Raw genomic sequence first — 21,400 nt, 5'->3', positions numbered from 1 at the left:
AAATCTGAATTTAGTCATGATTTGAAAGTCAATTGCTTCTGCAGAATAAACGTACCCTCTACTTTAATATACTGTTATATAGTGTCAGTTCAGGTTGGGCATTTGTAATGCAACCAAACAGCATCAAGCAGGTATGCACAATAATAATTTAGAACTCTTTTGAGTGATTTTTTTTCCTGTTAATAAATTTATGTCTAATGTAGCTGATGTACTTTGGAAGATATGATCAGTATAATCTAATTAACAAAGCTTGAAATCAGTGGATAGTGAGCAATCTCTTGGACATGATTTCTAGGATTAAAGGCTGTAAAGCCCTCAACACCAGTAAATGAAAAATATTTGGGGATGACTTATTTATTTTATCACCTCTTTATTACTGTTATAAATATGTAATACTCCTTTCTCTTTCTAGTTTTTGTACAACAACTCTGTGAGGTGGGTTTGGCTGAGAGAGAGAGACTGAACCAAAGTCACCCAACCAGCTTGCATATGTATAGACCTGTGGTGATAAACCTATGCCACATGTGCAGAGCCATCTCTCTGGACATGCCAGCCGTCGCCTGTTACTCTTTTGAATAAAATGCAAAAGTGACCCATTTCATCCCAGAAAACTTCACTGCGTTTTTCTTCTCCCTTGAAAGAAAATAGAAAACCAGCTCTCTTTCAGCAAATTAAATCTGATTTATCAACAGGAAATGCTTCTTAAAGGAATTGTGGTTGAGGATTAAGAAATGCCTGCTTGGGGATGCTGCTCTTTTAGCTCCCCATGATTTAAAAGCCCATGTTACATTTCTGCCTGAAGATATGATTGTGTCTCTAAGTTCAGTTTCAACGGAAAGAAAGAAAATCTCCATCACAATGACCTTTAATTTGCCGTTTTCGCATATAGTATGAGTCATCCATTCTGGGGGTGTCAGTGTGTTTCTTTCCTTGAAAAGTTATGGAAAAATATACTGATGATACCTCACTTCAAATTGTTAGATAACCTTTTTCTCTGTGGCTTTATGTAGGTATTAAAGAGGGGCAGGGAAACAAACCTTGTGACATACCATAGGGGAGTGACCTTTTAGTTGTCTTCTCCTCTGTCCTTGTTAGCCTTCCCAGGTAAACCAAACAGGAAGTATGATAACATGAGCTAATTCTACTTTATTGTCAGGCTACATTAGTAGAAATCTTGCAGGTCTGGACAAAACCCACAAATCTTCCACTGTCACTTTTAACAGTCTTATACATAGGATGGATCTTTTTAAAGTTTCTTCGCCCACTAAGCAGTTGCAGGCTCCTCTTCCCTTAAGGTCACTCCCGCATGGCATTACACTCTTCCAACTAGAACTTCCCATTCAGGAAAGAGCGGAATCACTGTAAAACAGTAACTTCCATTTCTAATTTTTGCAAGCAGCCCAGAAGAATGGTATTGAAGACTCATTATGTCTTGCACTTCCATCTCATGCTCAAGAGCTAAACCCCAAAATTATCCGGATAATCTACTTCATTAAGGATGCTTTGTAGTTTCAGACACCACTTTTTCAACAACCTTCCCTAAAAAGAAACGCTGTCTTTGAGGACCACTCAGAAGCTTTAAGTGATCAAGAATACAGCAGAATGAGCAAAGATAAACATGCCTCAGTGTGTCTATGTGACACCACTGCTTTGCATGTTTCATTGGTTACCCTTATGCTTCCAATTGTGATTCAAGGTGCTGGCTATGGTCCGTTCCAACTCTGTTATTCTATTCTGTTCTGTTCTATTCTATAAAGCCATCCATGGCATAGGAATTGGTTATCCGAGGGATTGCCTGTCTCCTGTGGTGTCTGCCTGGCAGGTACCATCTGCCAAGGTTGGCTTGTTCCCAGTTCCTTTGACTAAACAATGACATCTATCAGAACCCACATAGTGCCTTCATTGTAGTTTCTGGAATGAGGTTCCCTTGAGATCCACATTCTCCTATTCTGAGGTTGTTCCAGAAGGCTTTCAAAACTTGGTTGTGCTCCCAGACCCTGAGCTATGATGATTAGGGCTTCTTTTTGGATGTGCTGCATGTATTGGTGTTACTGGCCAGATTTACCATCTTGTTCTCCACCTTGTTCTGTTTTGCATTGCATTTTGTCTTGATCATTTTATGGGCCTCTCATAATCAATCTGAAGTCAGCCAGCACCTAAAATGAACCAAATCAATAAAAGAAAGAAAGAAAAGGCTAGACATGTATTGTGTCTTAATTATTTCAACAAGAAGGGACTCTTCTGGAGGGGTTCTGTCCCTCCTCTTTAAAGGTGTCCCCCCCCCAAAGAAGAGATTCAGGAACCAGGTGGGGCCTGAATCAAGCCTGCAAGAGGTAGATCTTCTACCAGATACATATAATCAGAGTTGGAAGGGACCTTGTAGGTCATCTAGTCCAACCCCCCACCCAAGTGGGAGACCCAACATCATTTCTGACAAATGGCAATCTAATCTCTTCTTGAAAGTCTCAACTGATGGCGCTCCCACAACTTCTGAGGGCAAGCTATTCCATCGGTTGATTGTTCTCACTGTCAGAAAGTTTCTCCTTGTTTCCAGGTTAAATCTCTCCTTGTTCAGTTTCCATCCATTATTCCTTGTCTGGCCTACAGAGTTTTAGAAAATAGCTTGACCCCTTCCTCCCTGTGGCAGCCCCCCAAATATTGGAAGACCGCTATCATGTCTCCTCTGGTCCTTCTCTTCACTAGACTGGCCAAACCCAGTTCCTGTAATCGTTGGTTGTATGTTTTAGCCTCCAGTCCCCTAATCATCCTGGTTGCTCTTCTCTGTACTATTTCTAGAGTTTCAACATCTTTTTTATAATGTGGTGACCAAAACTGGATGCAGTACTCTAGGTGTGGTCTTACTAAGGCTTTATAGAGTGGTATTAGTACTTCCCTTGATCTTGATTGTATCGCTCTGTTAATACAACTTAGGATTGCATTAGCTCTTTTGGTGGCTGCTGCACACTGCTGGCTCAAATTTAGCTGGTTGTCCACTAAGACTCCAAGATCCCTCTCACAGTTACTGCTATTGAGCCTGGTTTCACCCAGTCTATATGTGTACTTGTGTTTTTTCTTGCCTAAGTGTAGGACTTTACTTTTCTCTACATTGAATTTCATTTTATTAGATATGGCCCAGTGTTCTGGTCAAGATCCATCTGGATCTTGAGCCTATCTTCTCGGGTGTTAGCTATTCCTGCCAGCTTAGTATCATCTGCAAATTTGTTAAATTCCCCTTCTATTCCCTCATCTAAGTTGTTAATGAAGATATTGAAGAGTATTGGACCTAAGACAGAACCTTGTGGCACCCCACTGCTTACTTCCCTCCATGTAGACTTAGACCCATTAAGGACTACTCGTTGAGTACGGTTTGCCAGCCAGTTGCAAAGCCATCTAGTGGTGGTGCTATCTATTCCACTTTTTTCTAGCTTACTAAGAAGTAGGCTGTGGTCTATTTTATTGAATGCCTTGCTGAAATCTAAATATATTATGTCCACAGTATTTTGCTGGTCTGCTAATTTAGAAACTGTGTTGAAGAATGAAATAAGATTGGTTTGGCATGATCTGTTTTTAACAAACCCGTGCTGACTGCTAGTTATTACTTTAATTGTTTCTAGATGTTGGCAGATCTGTTTTTTTATTATCTTTTCCAGTATCTTCCCGGGTATTGATGTTAGGCTGATTGGTCTATAGTTTCCTGGGTCTGTTTTTTTTCCTTTTTTGAAGATGGGAACCACATCAGCTCTTTTCCAGTCCTCTGGTAGTTCCCCGGTGTCCAGGATTTTTGAAAGATATGGTGCAGTAGTTCTGAGATGACCTCGGCCAGCTCCTTTAAAACTGTGGGATGTAATCCATCAGGCCCAGGTGATTTGTTTTCATCAAGATCAGACAGTGTTCTCTTACTATTTTTTTGATTATTTTAACTTTTATTTCTGGTCTGTCTTTTACAGTTATGTTTTTGGTGGGTTGAGTTATAGTTTCTTTTTGCGTGAAGACAGAGGCAAAGAACGAGTTAAGCAGTTCTGCTTTCTCTCTGTTGCCTGTTACTTCCTTGCCATCTTCTCTCTTTAGTGGACCTACCACTGATCACTCAATCCACTTCCTCAGAACTAAGAATGTTTATGAGCTATACTAATTCTTTGTAAAAACTCATACAATTAACATAGCTCCTAAACATTTCTCAACTTAAACATTGTATCCTGCTATAAGCTTAATAATGGTCTGGTATACCTGAGATGGCACACTTAGGTTTGTTGTTACTCATAAAATGAAAATTGCAATTTGCAGGTTAGATGACAAGCAATGATTTTTAACAAAGTATTCTGTAACTGTTTCCTCATCCAGGGAGCACTACATCAAGTGACTGAAATATAAAGGTAACTAAAGATGAAAGGCAAAGTCATAGTTTTCCTACATATATTTGAAAATTCAGACAATGTTTTAATGTAATGCCTGAACAGTCGCTAATGAGAACAGAGCCGGCTTTAAAAAGTGCATTTGATTTTCTTGCTATTTGGTCAAATGAGCACCTGATTCTTTATACTATTCTGTGTTCATGGCAATTTTCCAAGACCCTGGGAGTTCACAGTATAGAGAATATCAATTTGAAATCAATGACCATATGCAAATATAGAGTTTTTATTCAATAGAAATGCTTAACTGAAGATTAGTTTCTAAACTCCCTATAAAATTCACATAGAATGTTGATGCATATTTCTTGCCAAAGAATAAAAGTTTTGAAAATTTTGGGCATTTTGGCAAAAGTTAAATACAAAATCCTCAGTTTAAAAACAATTAGGAATTTTAAAGTTCACACGTTTCCATAGAAGAGAGATCCCTTCCTGCATTCTTTCGAGCCACATTGTAATACAGTACAGATAGTTCTCAAATGATGACAGTTCATTTAGCAGTGGTTCAAAGTTATGACATCCTCACCAAAAGTACTTACGACTGGTCCCAAAGTTACGTATGTTGCCACGCCATAGCAGTCGCTCACCCTTATGACTGACCACAGAGATGCTACAACATGTTCCCTGCCTATCCACCCCCCCGCCATCCTGCCCTGCCAGATCTCTGCAGGTACTAGGCCTGTTTTGGTAGCCCACCACATTCCCTGTTCTCCTCCGCACCCCTCCCCGATCGCTCACTTACCTTTGGAAGATCTCCAGAGCTCAAGATGTCAGTGCAAAGTTGTTTTCCTTAGATCTCACGTTCTTCCTTAGATCTCACCTTCTGTCTGCTTTGGAAAAGTGTTTTTGCAGGAAGGATGGAAGCCTATGGAAGAATGCGAGATCTATCAGGTTCTTGCAGGTGTTCTTTTGTCCCAGTCTGGGTGGCACCATGTGCACCATCTGCATATTTTCAGCAACAGTCAAAGCAGCAGCACTATTTCCGGAGACACCTATACAAAGGCGCTGGCTGACCTATGGGGGTGGGGGCAGCCTGGCTGTCTCTGGCTGAACTTGCCCCCCCCTTCCCCCTCATACCTTGGAGCGAGGTGAGGCTGACCAAAAGCTTCATTCAGGAGCTGCCTGGCTTGATCCAGAATCAATTCTCTCTTTTCCTTCTCTTGCCACAGCCCGTCTCTCCTACGCCTGCGGGTTGTAGTGATTCCAGGAGGGGGGGGCCTCCTCGGGATCCTTCCAGCCAACACCCAATGACCATCTGGGCCTCTCAGCTGGAATTTCCTCCAGAGTAAGGTCGGCTAGCAAGTCGGCTGCTGGCACCTCCGGTATCAGCAACGATTGCCCCCCCCACAGCTCCAAGATCCTCTTCTTCACTAGCTGGAGATGACATGATGTCAAACCCCCTCGGTAGAAAACTGGATATTTTCTCCGGGTGGGCTGGTGAGGTGATTCAGAATAATGTCAGTCTGTGCTCCATTCAAAATCCAAGAAAGAAATACTCAGACTCCAATGGTTAGAGCAAAGTTTTTCTTTAATTCAAAGTGGAAGCTACAGGTAGAATTCTGAATCTAAGGAATTTGGCACGCAGATCACATATACAAAGGGATGGAATTGTTCCCACCCCCCAAAGTCCAAAAGATTCTACCAATTAAAAGTTCTGAATATGATCGTGTGGGCATCTTCAGGTGGTGATGAGGCCTCTGTCCGTTGACCTTGACATATTTTGATAAAACTTCGCAGTGGTGCAAAGGAAAGAAAGCTGAGCAAGGAAATAGAAACTTAAGAGCAGGAATTTATACTCCCCCCGCCACTCCTCATTTATACAAGACAAGAATGTAACACCTTCAGTTCTCTTCCCACAAGATACAACCCCTCCTCCCCACCGTTACTCATGGCAGCCGAAAGATGCAAAGCAGTAGAAAGCAATAGAAAAGTAGAAAAGATCTTGAAGGGTGACACCTGGGCCCTCGGAATGGGCCAGGTGAATGCAGCTGTCGGTTGCCACACCTATAAACCCGATGCTTGCCTCCTACACTGACTTGAGTGCCAGAGCCCTTGACCAGCCAGGTGGAGAAGCACCAGTCTGGTCTCTTCTCTTTGCCAAGCCCCAGCCTCTCTCACAAATGGCCACCGCTCTGCCCCGCCACTTGCTGGAGTGCCAAACCTAATGGAGTGCACCCAGCAAGTGAGGGGCACAGGGCGGCCGGCACGCTAAGTTCTCCAGCTCTGCAGTGGCACAATTGATGTGATCCAGGTGAGTTCAGTGCTCCAGCAAGTGACTGGACAGAGATCGGTGGCAACTGAATTCTTCTGAGATGAAAGAACAAAACTCTTTGTAGAATTCACTAGCAATTTCTGTAGCTGTCAATGCATGCTACAGTTACATCGGTTATTAGCTAAAAGGAACTGGAAAACATCAGAAGAAGAAGCTGCCACTGTGTTCTGAACCAAGTGGAATATTGTACATTGCGATCTTAGACAAATCAGATCTCGAAAAATTCTGTACAATGAATGTTACTCAACATTCCATATTTTATTTTAGAAAAATGGACCCTATAGACCAGGGGTCTCCAACCTTGGCCACTTTAAGCCTGGAGGAATTCAACTCCTTTGCTGGCTGGAGAATTCTGGGAGTTGAATTCCTCCAGGCTTAAAGTGGCCAAGCTTGGAGAGCCCTGCTATAGACCAGTGATGGCTAACCTTTTTTTCATTGCATGCCCGCACCCATAATGCAATGCATGTGTGACCCCCCCACACTTCTGTGCGCACACTGTGTGCCTCTGCACATGTGCATGCGACCCCTCGCGTGTGACCCACCCCCCTGCACATGCACATGTGTCTCCCCTGTGCGTGTCTACCCCCGCACATGTACGGCAGATACCTGACAATCAGCTGGCTGGCGGGGGCGCGCACATGCACAGTGGGTCTGTTCCAGGCGATCTCTCATGTGCCAACAGAAATGGCTCTGTGTGCTGTAGGTTTGCCATCATGGCTATAGACTCTGACCCTAGCTGTGAAATACTACTTGACGTTGAGACCTATTGAGCATTCCTTTGTTCATTGAACTTTCCTACGAGTGACATAATCTGGAGCAAAACCATCATCCTGATGCTGTTCCCCACCTACATAAAACAGCTCCTTTATATCAATGTGCATCTTTAACCTAAGTGAATAAGTGAAATGCAAATAATTCCATCCAGCTTCGAAGAATCCAGAAGTACTCATTCCTTAATCAAAGCACTAGATTTTAAACAAGGACATGGTTATTATGTGCCTTTAAGTAGAGTTATCTTGTTTCTGAATTATCTTTGTTCATATTTAAGCAATTATATAAGATACAACTGTCCTTTTCCAAATTTTAATTTTCATTAAAAAATTGGGTCAAATGGTTTCCCTTTATCCATTCAACAAATGCATAAATCCAGTTTGGGAATATATTTTCCTTCCAACCAGCAGAATGATTTCCCACTGTTCCTTAAACCAAGAAACTAGTTCTCCATTTGTTTTGTGGCAGCAGTCTGCACTTTGCCCTTAGCAAACCCCCAAGTCTACTAGAATGTCAGTAGCTGTTAAATTCAGCTCATTTGAGATCCGAGCTTAGATGAATGAAAACAAACATTATATTATGCCAAAATGATGTCTCCTGGTGCAGCTCTTGCAATTGCCTTAAGGACCTCAAGCACAGAACTGGGATGACTAAGTGCTAGAATTTTCATCCTCCTTTGCTTGCAAAGCATCTCTTATCTATCTCTCTCATGCACCCTGACACCCCCAGAATGGATGACTCATACTATATGCAAAAACGGCAAATTAAAGGTCTTATAGTGATGGAGATTTTGCTTTCTTTCTGTTGAAACTGAACTTAGAGACACAATCATATCTTCAGGCAGAAATGTAAGATGGGCTTTTAAATCATGGGGAGCTAAAAGAACAGCATCCCCAAGGAGGCACTTCTTAATCCTCAACCACAATTCCTTTAAGAAGCATTTCCTGTTCATAAATCAGATTTAATTTGCTGAAAGAGAGCTGGTTTTCAATTTTCTTTCGAGGGAGAAGAAACACGCAGTGAGATTTTCTGGGATGAAATGGGTCACTTTTGCATTTTATTCAAAAGGTTATCAGGGTGTGCAAATATCCCTCAGTTGTGTATTTCACAATCCTTTCTTAATCCTGTCCTTCAAATTGGTCATGCAGCCATTTAGGGAAGCAGAGTCCTTGTCTTTCTGTCTCCTTTTTTGCATTGGTATGACCTGAGCTCTACCTTCATTCAGGATTCTTCATATCGGTTACCTACTTCACTTTTGAATGGTGTTGATATTTTAGGACAATTTGTTCTAATAGCAAGAATAGGATTTTTTCCAAAGCTACTCAGTCTATACAGTCATCACAGAAAGCCACAGAGAGCACAACTTTAGTTTGGACCATTTGACTTTGTGTCAAATGGAACTTAGAACCAGGCTTAAGATCAGTGTTATTTATTTATTTGTTTGTTTGTTTGTTTGTTTATTCAAGTGATTATAAGATAACAGGTATAAGTATAAACATAGTTATGAATACATGAAATGGATACATATAAGAAAAATAAAAAGAAACAATAGGACAGGGATGGTAAGCACATTGGTGCGCTTATGCACGCCCCCTACAGACCTCTTAGGAAAGGGGTGAGGTCAATAGTAGACAGTGTAAGGTTAAAGTGTGTGTGTTGGGGTGTGCATGTGTGGAGAATGCATCCTTGTACTAAGCTTCCATTGTATGTTTGAGGTAAGTTTGGCTGTGTCATTAGGAAAGTGGAGCAAATATCACAAACAGGAGAAAAAAACATAGCAATGAGAAGGATTTTTTCTGTCACAAAATAATGGCTGGTTTTGGGTGCTATCAGCAGTGAATTATGGAAAATAAATATTCTTTCCCTATTTTAGTCTATATATTAAGTATGGTTTCCACATGTTAAAAAAATTACCTATGGATCATAGGAATGTTGGTTGTAAATTGAACAAATTATATTGATAACAAAGTTGAATGGAAAACTAATGAGAAAATTGCACTTTTTATAAGGTAAAGGTTCCCCTTGCACACATGTACTAGTCATTTCTGGCTCTGCGGGGTGGTACTCATCTCTGTTACAAAGCCAAAGAGACAGCGCTGTCCAAAGACATCTCCATGGTCATGTGGCTGACATGACTAAATGCCAAAGGTACACGGAACGCTGTTACCTTCCCACCAAAGTGGTCCCTATTTTTCTACTTGCCTTTTTACATGCTTTCGAACTGCTAAGTTGGCAGAAGCTGGGACAAGTAACGGGAGCTCACTCTGTTATGTGGTGCTAGGGATTCAAACCTCCGACCTGCCGACCTTTCTGATCAACAAGCTCAGCAACTGAGCCACTAAGCCACCGCGTCCCACCTGCACTTTTTATACTTCAGTTAAATAAGATTACAGTACAATCATTCTAAACGTAAAAGATGCCATCTTTGTTCATATTAGCTCAACCTAAGTACTTACACAGAGATTATACTGATATCATTGTATTTCCTACATAGATTTTTCTCTTGATGCAGGAGGTTCTTTAGTAACTAAAAAGAAAAGGCCCTGTGACTTCAGTGCAGCTGAGCTTGCCTATACTTCAACACCTCTGGTTTCATCAACCCCCCTCAGGATATTGAGCGGTATGGGAAGCCTACCCTATATGGGAAGCCTACCCTATATTTAACTAAAGCCCTGGGGGTCATAAATATTTTTGACCTGCGAGAGAAGGCAAGGCTGTTGCATCATTCCAACACAGCTGGATGATCATTTCTCCCGGCTGCCTTTTCATCATTTGAAAGTGAAGAAGGAATTCACAGAGAGAGCATGGAGCCCCCTCTATGAGGGCTTTCTTGAAGAGATGCCATCTAGTATCATACTCAAAGCTGAATACTCAAAACATTTGAAGAATCCAGAGTTCAATTTAAGACTGCATATAGGTGAATGTGGAAACAACAAGCTGCAAGCTGCAATTTTGCTGAGAGAAGGGGAAAGTATGCCCACCCCTAAGTCATAAAATTCATGACTTTTAAGTTCAAAATGAAAGCTAAGATTTTTGTCTGTTGCTGCTGTGCTTTGGGCTTTAGTTGCTTTTTGCCAGGGGTCTTCAGGGCTTTCTGATTATGCTTCATCCCTGTTTCCAGAAAGGAAGACACTGGCCTTGAAAATTTTAGTACCTGATAATAGTTGAACCATTGCAGGTCACTATTAAACCAACACTTCACCTTCATTCCATGAACTGACTTTGGAATTTCTAAAATCCTCAGTTATGATTCTAGAGATAGAAGAAGTTTTCTGGTTAAAAAACCCACCATATTCCATATATGAAGGAGGATGGAAGAGTTGAGGCCATACTGGCTAGCAATTCTAAGCATTTTAAATACAACACACTCTGGAGGATGCCTGATATAGAAAACAAATCAAATACATCTCTTCATGCCCCCAGTGATCATGCTAGGAACTTCTGGGTGGGATTCTGGTGTTTCTTTTGTGCATGAAAGTCTATTTTGGATTAGAAAAGGACACACGCCTTCTCAAAAGTACTGTGCATTCATTCTACAGGGTATTGATCGGGTGATACAATATTTCCTGCAATAGGACAGACTTCTGCTTTCAGTTCATGCCTGCTCCGTCAGCTCTATATCCAAACAGAGCAATTCTGAAGTTCTCACTCAGCACTGGACACTTCATCAATAGCCTTTCCCTGTCGAGGAGGGTAATTGATGGACTTGATTATACAAACTGTTATATTATGCATAGCAAAAAGGAGAAAATGAAATGTAACCTATTTTGGAAAGAATGAGTCAGCATGGGAGCAGATATTCATCCCTTATAACATCTCTCTAGAAGTGAAGGATCTTCCATATTTACCACCATTTCCAAGTTAGAAGTTTAAAAACTTATGGAACCTACCACCATATCTTTCACAGCAATGCAAGAACCTTTTTCAATCTCTGCTGTCCATCTTCAGACTGCTGTTTCCTATCAGGCCATCAACTTTATTTAGGTTGATTTGAGAGCACGAAGCATTCCTTTTTCTGTTAGAGAGATATGACCAATGCTGGGCGTATTCTGACACAGAGTTCTACCCATCAGACAATAAAATGAGGGGCATGTATTCCTCTATATGCATTTGCAGAATATATTTGTGGAAAAAAACAAGAATGCTAGCAATAGCTAGGACTTGAGGTAAGATGGGCTGCCTATAAATTTTTTAAATAAATAAATAAATAAACATTTGGACATGTTTCTTCAAAGATACTTTTGAAAATAGTACTGTAGAGTGATTTACACATGCATGTAACTATATGACATGATAACTGAAGAGGCCTGAGCATATGCAGTTGTACAAAGGATAGCCCATGACATTGGTATGCTAAATTTTAAAATATCTTCAAAGGAAGATGAATGCTTGGGGGGGAGTTGGCAGCATTGTAATTTCCCTAAAAGGCTACATTTATGAATACATTATCATCCTTCCATATTCTTAAAAGTAGTTTTATATACCTTCTCAACTTTATTGTATGTTTATTAAGTCCAAATAGAGTAATTTAATTGATCTTCTTATATTTAGCTTGAAGTGCTAAATAAATATGAGGGCATTTATAAGTTCTACAATATTGCTTCCAGTTTTCTAAAACATTCTTGCTTCAAACAGTCTTTGACTTATTTCTTGATGACTCAGATGAACGTGTGAACATTCAGTTGCAAATTAGTGCACATATGGTGATCCCAGGTCGTACAAAATTACAAATACTAGTTTCTATGATGCAATTTTCTTGCCATTATATCTCCTGACAACGTAGCCACTGAGATAAAAATCTAAGAAGCCACATTTGCTGTTGATCTATACAAGATTAAAAACAAGGATTGTTTTGTTACAAATACTAAACGCAACTTTTCAAGTGGTGAAGATTCTATGTAAAGCAAAATTAATCCTGATAGGAACCCACTTGGTAGCTAAAAAGAGAAGAGTCATTTAGCTATATGCCTGTGGCCATTTCCACGTGGAACTTTGTTGTCTCTACTTTACTTACATTTGTATCTTTCCCTTCTGATTCCCCATTACTGTTCTTCCTGGGCAGCAAAGATGATTTATTTCCAGCTTAGCTGTGACACAACATAAATTGGAAATGTTTCATTTCCCAGCTTGAGCTCTGTAGAGTGGTGCGATGACCCATTTTCCTATTGGCAGGAATATCCCAATCCTACCTCTTGGGTTGTCTCTCTTCCCCCTACACACACACACACACATACACACACTAACTTTTAGCATTGTTGTTCTATTTTGAGGACTGGCATCTTTCATTGACCAGGGGAATGATGATGCAGAAGATTGTCAGCTTTTATCATTACAGCAACTGCATTGATTCTCATATGGACAGCAACAGTGTTGACGTTGTCTGCTTCTGTGCCATTGTCTTTAATTGGTCAGCTGGAGAGAGCCCTGGGGCTTCTTAATGCTTCAAGGTCAGCTGCGATGAGAATAAATGCAAGTCACTTTCAGACAGTTTCTATATATTTAATAGTGGAAATATTGGTGATACAGAGTCCCTGAGCTTAACTCACTCTTTGGAATTGCTCCAGCATTACTGCACATGAATTAGACCCTATCTATCTATCTATACTGGGGATGGCTTGTCCATATGTGCAATAGCAAGTTGATGGAAGCGGTAATCCAATCTTGGGACTAATAGTGTCTACCTTGTATCTTCCCTCTTTCTATGAAAAAGCATAGCTTTTCCTAGTTGATTCCTACACTGAAATGATCCATCTATATCTGTGATGGCGAACCTATGGCACGCGTGCCACAGATGGTACGCAGACCCATTTGTGCCAGCATGCGAGCTGCAGGCAAACTTACCTCACTGGGCATGTGCGTGCCTCACAGCTTTTTCAGCCTCCCAAAGGCTTGATTAAGGCTTCTGCAGGTTTTGCAGGCCAAAAACTAGCCCCGTTTCATCACTTCTGGTATTTTTGGAAAAACAGGAAGTGATAAAATGGGGCTAGTTTTCAGCCTGCAAAGTCTGCAGAAGCCTTCCTCAAGCCTTTGGGAGGCCAAAAAAGGCCTCAAAGCAGCTGAAAATCAGCTGTGAGGCGCAGTGCAGATAAGGGGGCAGCGGAGGTGGGTGGGTGGGAATTACACGCACATGCATAGCAGGCATGGGGGGCGCACATTGCCTTCTGAGTGTTGGCACGCAAGCGCACGCACAATTTTTGGCACAGGAGCCCAAAAAGGTTATCCACTGATCTATATAGACAAAGGCAAACACTTCTTGCAAATATGTAGAGAAAAAGAAAATCATATTCCACCCACAATCATTTCATTCTGATTCCCCTCTTTGATATTCTTCTGATAAAAGAACACAAGTTGAGGCTGTGGATCAATATGTTCTGTGCAAACTCTTATATGCTTATTTAGATGGTTATTTTGCTACTGTTTCTTTTTTTGGCTTTGTATCTAAACAGGCAACATTGTAAGGTGACAGATTTTGGAAAGGAGGGGGGAAAGGCTTATAAAGTTTAAACAAAGCCAACACACAATTTGTTAGTTCATCAAAAAGAAATACCAGCTTTCCTAGAAGAACACTGAACATTTTCTGTAATAAGATGAACAGTGCAGGGGCATACATGGGTGTGCCTCCTACGATGTGCATTCTCCACACTTGCACATCCCCAAAACTATCTCATGTATCTATCTCATGTATTCAAAACTATATTTATTCTTATACCTGTATCTTGTAAGCGATTGACAAATCAAATAAAATGTAAAATACATATATAGCTCAGTCCCCTGTGCTTAAAGTTGTCATCCTAATTTTTTGGTACAAATTCTCTTTTTCCCTTTCCTCTGTACCATTTATGCACAGATAGTTAAAAGCACATATGCAGATGATTTTTATTTGAATTGATGGCCTATGCTTCTGAGGCGGATGAGACATTGTAGGCAATGTTCCTAGTCAACTCATCCTTGAGGGGAACATGGCCCAAGCTCTATCAGATCACAGCAGGGCAACAGTTACTGCTGGAGGAGAACTGCTGGGTTCCTCTGCAGGGAGGCAGTAGCAGCAATTGTTTCAAAAGAACCTTAACAAAGCAAATAGGCCACTGTGGTCAGGAGCTGGGTCCAGCAGCATAAACACAAATGTATGAGGTCATCACTTGAGAGGCCAATCTGGCCTAGATTGCATTGCTTTCCCCTTGTAACGCTACTCAGGAGAGATGTCACTGTCATAAAGCATGTTTCTTTTTAGATTGTAAACCAGAGAGAACAGGGTAGCTGTTTAATTATATCTATCATTCTGGAAAACTCAGTGGGCAATTGTATCAGGTAAATTTGATGGATGGATAGATTGGCCCTCAAATATATGTTTAAGTAGGCATAGGTTGACATATTGATTATGTTCCATCCTGAGCAGAGATGCATGATCTAACGGAGGGATAGGTAATGTGGTGATGTCAAAACATTTTGCACAGTACTGTACAATTAACTCTCCAGGAGTGTGAAGTTTATAGAAGAGAATATTTATAGGTCAGGTTTGAACTATGGGGTCCTTAGCGCTCTCTGAGCTTGGTGGTTTTCTGGAAGATGTTTCATTACCAAACTTGGTAACATCTTCAGTAGTAGAAGGGAGTGAGGTTTGCTCTTTTTTATTATTTTCTTATGGCTTGCCCTGTCAGTGTTATTGGGAGTAGTCTTGGTAATTCCTTGATTAGGCTGTTGTTTATTGTTAGCTTGTTTGTCTGCAGAGGTGGTATTCAGCAGATTCTGACCAGTTCTGGAGAACTGGTAGCGGAAATTTTGAGTAGTCCGGAGAACCAGCAAATACCATCTCTGACTGGAGGTTTTACAGTATCCTTCCCCGCCACACCCATCAAGCCATGCCCACAGAACCGGTAGTAAAAAAATTTGAATCCCACCATTGTTTGTCTGCATTGGTTGTTCCTTGATTGGGGTATTGTTTACTTCTTGATAGTTCATCTAGTGTTAATTGATGTTAATCTCTGCTCCTTTGGATGTTGAATGCTGGTGGGGATGTTTTTTGGACTTCTTGTTGCCCTTTTCACTTTTTGTCTTTTCTGAGTGGTATACAGATGCAGTTTATCTCTGTCCGCCTATTGATGGCTGATTTGTCTGAGTGCCAGGCTACCAGGAATTCTCTGGTGTTGTGTGAACTTGAAGATTATATGGACGTGATTCAGGAGTTTAGCAGGAGTTAAGGGAGACCTTAACGCAGTATTTTTCAAACTTGGCAACTTTAATATATGTGGTCTTCAGCTCCCAGAAAAGGTTTGCAGCTGTATTTATAATGTGTCATTCCACATTAGAACATGATTTGTTGATTTTTTTTATTAACACAGATGTCAATGAGTATAACCTTGTACAGCAAGACAAATTCTGCAGTGGTGTTACATCAGGGCAGGAAAAGGAGCATGGGTCTCTGTAAATGCAATAGGGCTGATTGGAAGTAAGTAAAAGTAAAGGCTTTCTAAAAAAAGAGATTACAGTTTATGTCCAAGATTAAAATTATCCATCTGCACCATTTTTATATATGCCCATAGAGTTTTCTATTTAAATACGGAGACAGGAAGGACAAGAAAGGAAGAGAATGGAGGCAGAGGCAAAAGGGTATTGGCATTTCAGTGGCATGTACTTCTAGTTGGATTAGGCTTCACTGGGTGAGACCAGGAGCTCAGGTTTTGGCCAAAGGTTTCTTGAAATGTGATTTTGAGGTGATTGTAAAATGTGATTTTACAATTATTCTGAGAGCGAATTCCAAGCATTTCAGGCAGGAAGGGAACAGTGAGTCAGTCCTAGCTTTCTGTGAAAGAAAGAATGTGGCATTTTCCCTGGTGTTAAGCCAAGGAATTTCTTGTAAAGTAAAATATGCTGGGCAGTAGATTACCCAAATTTAAATTCTCATGGGGGTAAGTGAGAAAGAGAGAGAATTTGTGTTGAAGCATACAGTACTGTCACTTGTAGGTATTATTAGTATTCATGAAATAGAACTCTTTCTGCTTCCTATAACACAGTAGCATCACTGTTTATCTAGCAGCCATTAGCACAAGTTAAAGGGAGCATAGTAATGCTTAAGATAATTTATTACTATTTAAATTTTCTTTTTGTTCAAACAGTTGATTCCATTATTTTGTTGTGTATTTTTCTATGTGTTTTTGATCAAAAACAGATAAAAGATACCTAAGATGCTAATGTGTTGAACAAGATCGGTGTTGTTCTATGGCCATGCTAGCTGGGGATACAAGGTGAGGACAGTTCCACGTTTCCTGTTTGGAAAGGTCTTATTGTTCCTTTCTGTCCTGCAGTAGTGTCATTTTTTGGGGGGGCAGCACAGCTTTTCTTCCCTTGTCCTCCTGCTGATGATAAAGGCACGTTTTCCATGACTTTCTAAAATGCCACCTATTCTCTGCAAGCGGTTGACACTTTCAGCAAATGTTTATTGATTAGAAAAGTGTTTCAGCACATCTTTGCCAGAACTGGCTTCCCTTGTCCGCCTGCCAGGTAAGATTAGTTCCATTTGCTACTGTCCAGCAAAAGTACTTTTTTAATGCATGCTTAAAGCAAAAGCAAAAGAAAAATGTAAGTGTTGTTTTGGATCATGAACTAAAGCTGCAGTGTCTGTAAACCAAGCCAGCCTAACCCTTGCTACAGCATTTTTATAGGTGTTACATAAGGAAAAAAGCTATCTGTGGTTGCCAAATGCATATCAATTTATACCAACAATTAAAGTACCAAGTCACACTTTGAGTATACATGCATATCTTCCTCACACATTTTGTGAATCAAAACTGATAATCAATTGAATATTAAAATTCAGCAAGAATGTCACTAATGCCACAGTGACTGACAATAAAGGTTGTGTACGTGTGAGAGAGAGGGATGGAGAGGGGGGATGTAACTAATAATACTGTCTCCCTTGATGAAAAAAGAGAAAGAAATAAGAGCTAGGAATGTGGATTCAGTTTTATAATTTTAAAAATACAATAGGTGTTATTTTTTTAAAATATACTATTTCCTGATTTTTTTAATTAATTCCAGGATTAGCTTGGCCTTGAAAAGAGGTGTCAAGCAAGAATTCTAACAATTTTAACATATTGGGCAAAACTCGTTCATTTGCAGCTATATGACAAAAACCGTATGACATGGAATCTGAACTAGGATAAAGGCAGAGTTCAATTATCATTATCACTTATGGCATAAATCAGCGTTTCTCAACCTTAGCAAGCAGAAAATGTGTGGACTTCAACTTCCAGGATTCCCCAGTCAGCTGCTGACTTCAAGTTGCCAAAGTTGAGAAAAACTGGTATAAATGACACTTCTCCAACATGGACCTTTCAGGTCCTTAGGGATTCCAATATATTTTAATAGCATCAGATAGGATAAAGCTGTTATAAACAATAATTTTTCTGCACCAGCAACCTATATTTCTTTCTCAAATCTTATAATCAATATTGGTCAGAAAGTTGAAATAATAATTTTTCATTTTAAGCCTTTGGTTAGAACATCTCATTTTCTGTTTGCCTCCATTGATAAAAAAAAAAGACTTTAGGGAGCAAGTATATGAAAACTGAAATTAAAATATAAAACAAATACTCAAACTTAATGGCAAATACCAAACTATGATTTTGCCAGAAAGAGGAACTAATTACATAGTAATTGAGATGGGGGGAATGGGCAGAACAGAAACCAGACTTTGTTTCTTTAGTTTCCTTACCACAAATTGCATAAGTTGATTCAAAACATTTAGCCTGGGAATCACCTTAAGAAAGTACTTCCTATAAACTAGGATAATACCTGATACAATAGCAACAGCATAGCTTTTAAGAAAGCACGACTAGACATGACAAAAGATAAGATTTTATGGTGCCCTAGGGTCTGATACCCCTCCCCTTCAGATGAACTGATGAGATTTTCGATTAACTCAGTGAAAAGTAAGGACATGGATGGTGATAGGGAATGCTAAGTAGTGTATTTTATTTTTCTTTAGCATGGACTAGATTTAGAGTTTTTAATTTGTTTTTGTTACTGCAAAACCTGGGGTAGTTCAGAGTAAAGAGTGAGTTTCATTTTTTTATCCTCAATATTTCTGAATTGCCAGAAATAAAATCGTTTTCTTCAAATTGCTTGGTAGAGATCACAGAGTGAAAACAATGGTAATGCAGAAATGCCAATAAACTGGGCCCTGGAATGCAAGAATCAGGGCTTAAAGTCTTTGACTCAAGGTGAAATAAATAAATAAATAGATGATAGATAGATGGATGGGTGGATGGATGGATAGATAGATAGATAGATAGATAGATAGATAGATAGATAGATCGATCGATCTATGTTTGGAGTGTCCAGAATTGGTATATTTGCTGCACCATGTTTTGAATAGTGAATAGAGAGCTACTAAAGGAAAGTACACATAAGTCTTGGTTTCATAATTGGAAGGAGAGGCAATGGAAAGAAAATTTATATACTTTCAAAAGATTTAAACAAAACAGTATTCATACACTAGGTGAGGTTGTAGCTTGACTGTATTTCTTTTATAAAATATAATTGATTTGATTGGCAAATGCACTAAACTATAAATCTTGGTTTACAAATGAAGTGAAATGAATCAATACAATAGACTAAACCAAACACAGACTAGTCAAATTTTACTTTAAATATGTTGTATGTATAAGGAAGTGTGACAATTCAACAACAAAAAAGACAGAGAGACAGAAGCCCCAACTATCCAAGATACAGCGTTCTTGGAGATTATATAAGCCAATGCTGATGAGATGATTTACAATTCCCAGTAAAGCATCAATGGTCATTGAATCTAAATTTGTTTTCTCAGCCCATGTCTAAAGGCTCTTATCATTTGTGCATATTTTTAAAAATACACATGCTACACTGCCGTGTAGTTTAAATGCAAATCGGGGAGCTAAAAAGAAGGAAATAAAAGAATACAGTCAAGGAGTAGCTGCAGCAGCTCCTCAGCAAGGCCCACCTCTCATGCCCCTATTAAGCATTTACTGCTACTCCAATTAATGTCAAACCCTTGGGTCTCCCTGATATTTTCATTTCAGATTATCATGTCTGCGAGTTGCATTCTGTGTGTACTTAAACAATGGTCACTAGAATCAAAAGATTGGTGTTGTTGAGGACATCAGTCTCGCGGAAAAACAAATCTGGTCACGTTGCCAATTTCAAAAGCTGATACAAAAATTTATGCCACCAGATAAAGACCGAATGCACCAATTATCACATTAAACAAGAGGAAAACCTTCTAAGCACCAATTCCACCTGTGCTTTTTACAATTTTGTAAACAACAAACTAAAAGATTCAAGGTCCATCCCACCCTGATAGGACCTAATGGTAAAGACTGCAACGACGACACCATTAAAGCCAACATCTTTAACACATTTTTCGGCTCAGTATTTGTAAACAGCAATGGTTCATGCCCAGTATTTCCTAGCCGAACCACAGATAACTACAATGATCTAATACATATCGATTTTACAGAAGACAATGTTGAAAAAGCACTTCGCAATCTAAAACCATCTCTATCTATTGGACCGGATGGAATATGTGCCTACTTCTTAAAAAAGCTACCCACTGCCATAGCCAAACCTCTAAGCATAATCTTTGAAAAATCTTTCAGAACCAGTTCCTTGCCTAACCTATGGTCACAAGCCACGGTCATCCCCATCTTCAAAAAGGGAGACCCCAACCTAGTTGAAAATTACAGACCAATCTCCTTATGCTGCATCACCTGTAAAGTCATGGAATCAATTATTAACCAATCCATCATCCTCCACTTAGAGACAAACAACCTACTCTCCAATAATCAATTTGGTTTCAGAAAAAAACTATCCTGTAATCTGCAACTCTTACACTGCAAAAACATATGGACTACACAACTTGATCAGGGCAAAACAATAGATGCAATCTACATAGACTTCTGTAAAGCCTTTGATTCAGTGGTACACAACAAACTACTCCTAAAAATAAAATCCTATGGTATCTCTGGACAACTGCATAACTGGATAGAAGCATTCCTGTCAAACAGACAACAAATGGTCAAAATTGGGAGCATCCTATCAAATTCTGTACCTGTCAATAGTGGTGTCCCCCAAGGCAGTGTTCTAGGACCAACTCTCTCCATACTCTACATAAATGACCTCTGTGATCATATTAAGAGCAACTGCGTTCTTTTCGCTGATGATGTAAAGCTGTTCAATACCACAGACAATACTGCTACCCTTCAAAAAGATCTTGACTATGTATCAGAATGGTCAAACAAATGGCAACTTCAAATCTCAACAAATAAATGCTCTGTCTTACATATTGGCAAAAAAAATCAGAAAATAAAATACAAGCTGAATAGTCAAGATCTTGTTGATGATCCAAGCTCTGTAAAGGACCTTGGAATACTCACCTCTAATGATCTAAGTGCTAGAGCCCACTGCAACTACATAGCCAAAAAGGCATTAAGAGTTGTTAACCTAATCCTACGTAGCTTTTTCTCTGGTAATATCACACTATTAACTAGAGCATACAAAACATTTGCTAGACCAATACTTGAATACAGCTCATCAGTCTGGAACCCACATTACGTATCTGATATTAGCACAATTGAGAAAGTCCAGAAATATTTCACAAGAAGAGTTCTCCACTCCTCTACTCGTTGTAGAATACCTTATGCCACCAGACTTGAAATTCTAGAACTAGAAAACCTTGAATTACGCCGTCTTCGGTCTGATTTAAGCATGGTATATAAAGTCATACATTGCAATGTCCTACCTGTCAATGAATACTTCAGCTTCAACCATAGCAACACAAGAGCACACAATAGATACAAACTCAAGGTTAACCGCACCAAGCTTGATTGCAGGAAATACGACTTCAGCAACAGAGTGATCAATGTCTGGAATACTCTACCTGACTCTGTAGTTTCTTCCCCTAACCCCAAAAACTTTA

General features: G+C 39.8%; 1 protein-coding gene across 5 annotated transcripts in view; it reads left to right on the top strand.

Moving 5' to 3' along the window:
- Positions 1-21,400, top strand: part of PACSIN1 (protein kinase C and casein kinase substrate in neurons 1) — a 71,662-nt gene that overhangs the window by 32,412 nt on the left and 17,850 nt on the right. Inside the window, exons 2-3 of one of the 5 annotated variants that reach the window (XM_087929592.1) lie at positions 16,616-16,691; positions 16,781-16,947. The exons of 3 other annotated variants lie outside the window; for them this stretch is intronic. The gene's annotated coding sequence lies outside the window, so the exon portion shown is untranslated. The remainder of the gene's footprint in view (positions 1-16,615; positions 16,692-16,780; positions 16,948-21,400) is intronic. One more of the 5 variants, XM_087929594.1, reaches the window with a different exon arrangement.

This window comes from Pseudonaja textilis, chromosome 3, assembly GCF_049901715.1.
Source record: "Pseudonaja textilis isolate UNSWEBS1 chromosome 3, rPseTex1.2, whole genome shotgun sequence".
In the NCBI taxonomy this organism is placed as follows: domain Eukaryota; kingdom Metazoa; phylum Chordata; class Lepidosauria; order Squamata; family Elapidae; genus Pseudonaja; species Pseudonaja textilis.
The sequence above is the reverse complement of the archived record's forward strand: the minus strand, read 5'-3'. Positions and strand labels throughout refer to the sequence as shown.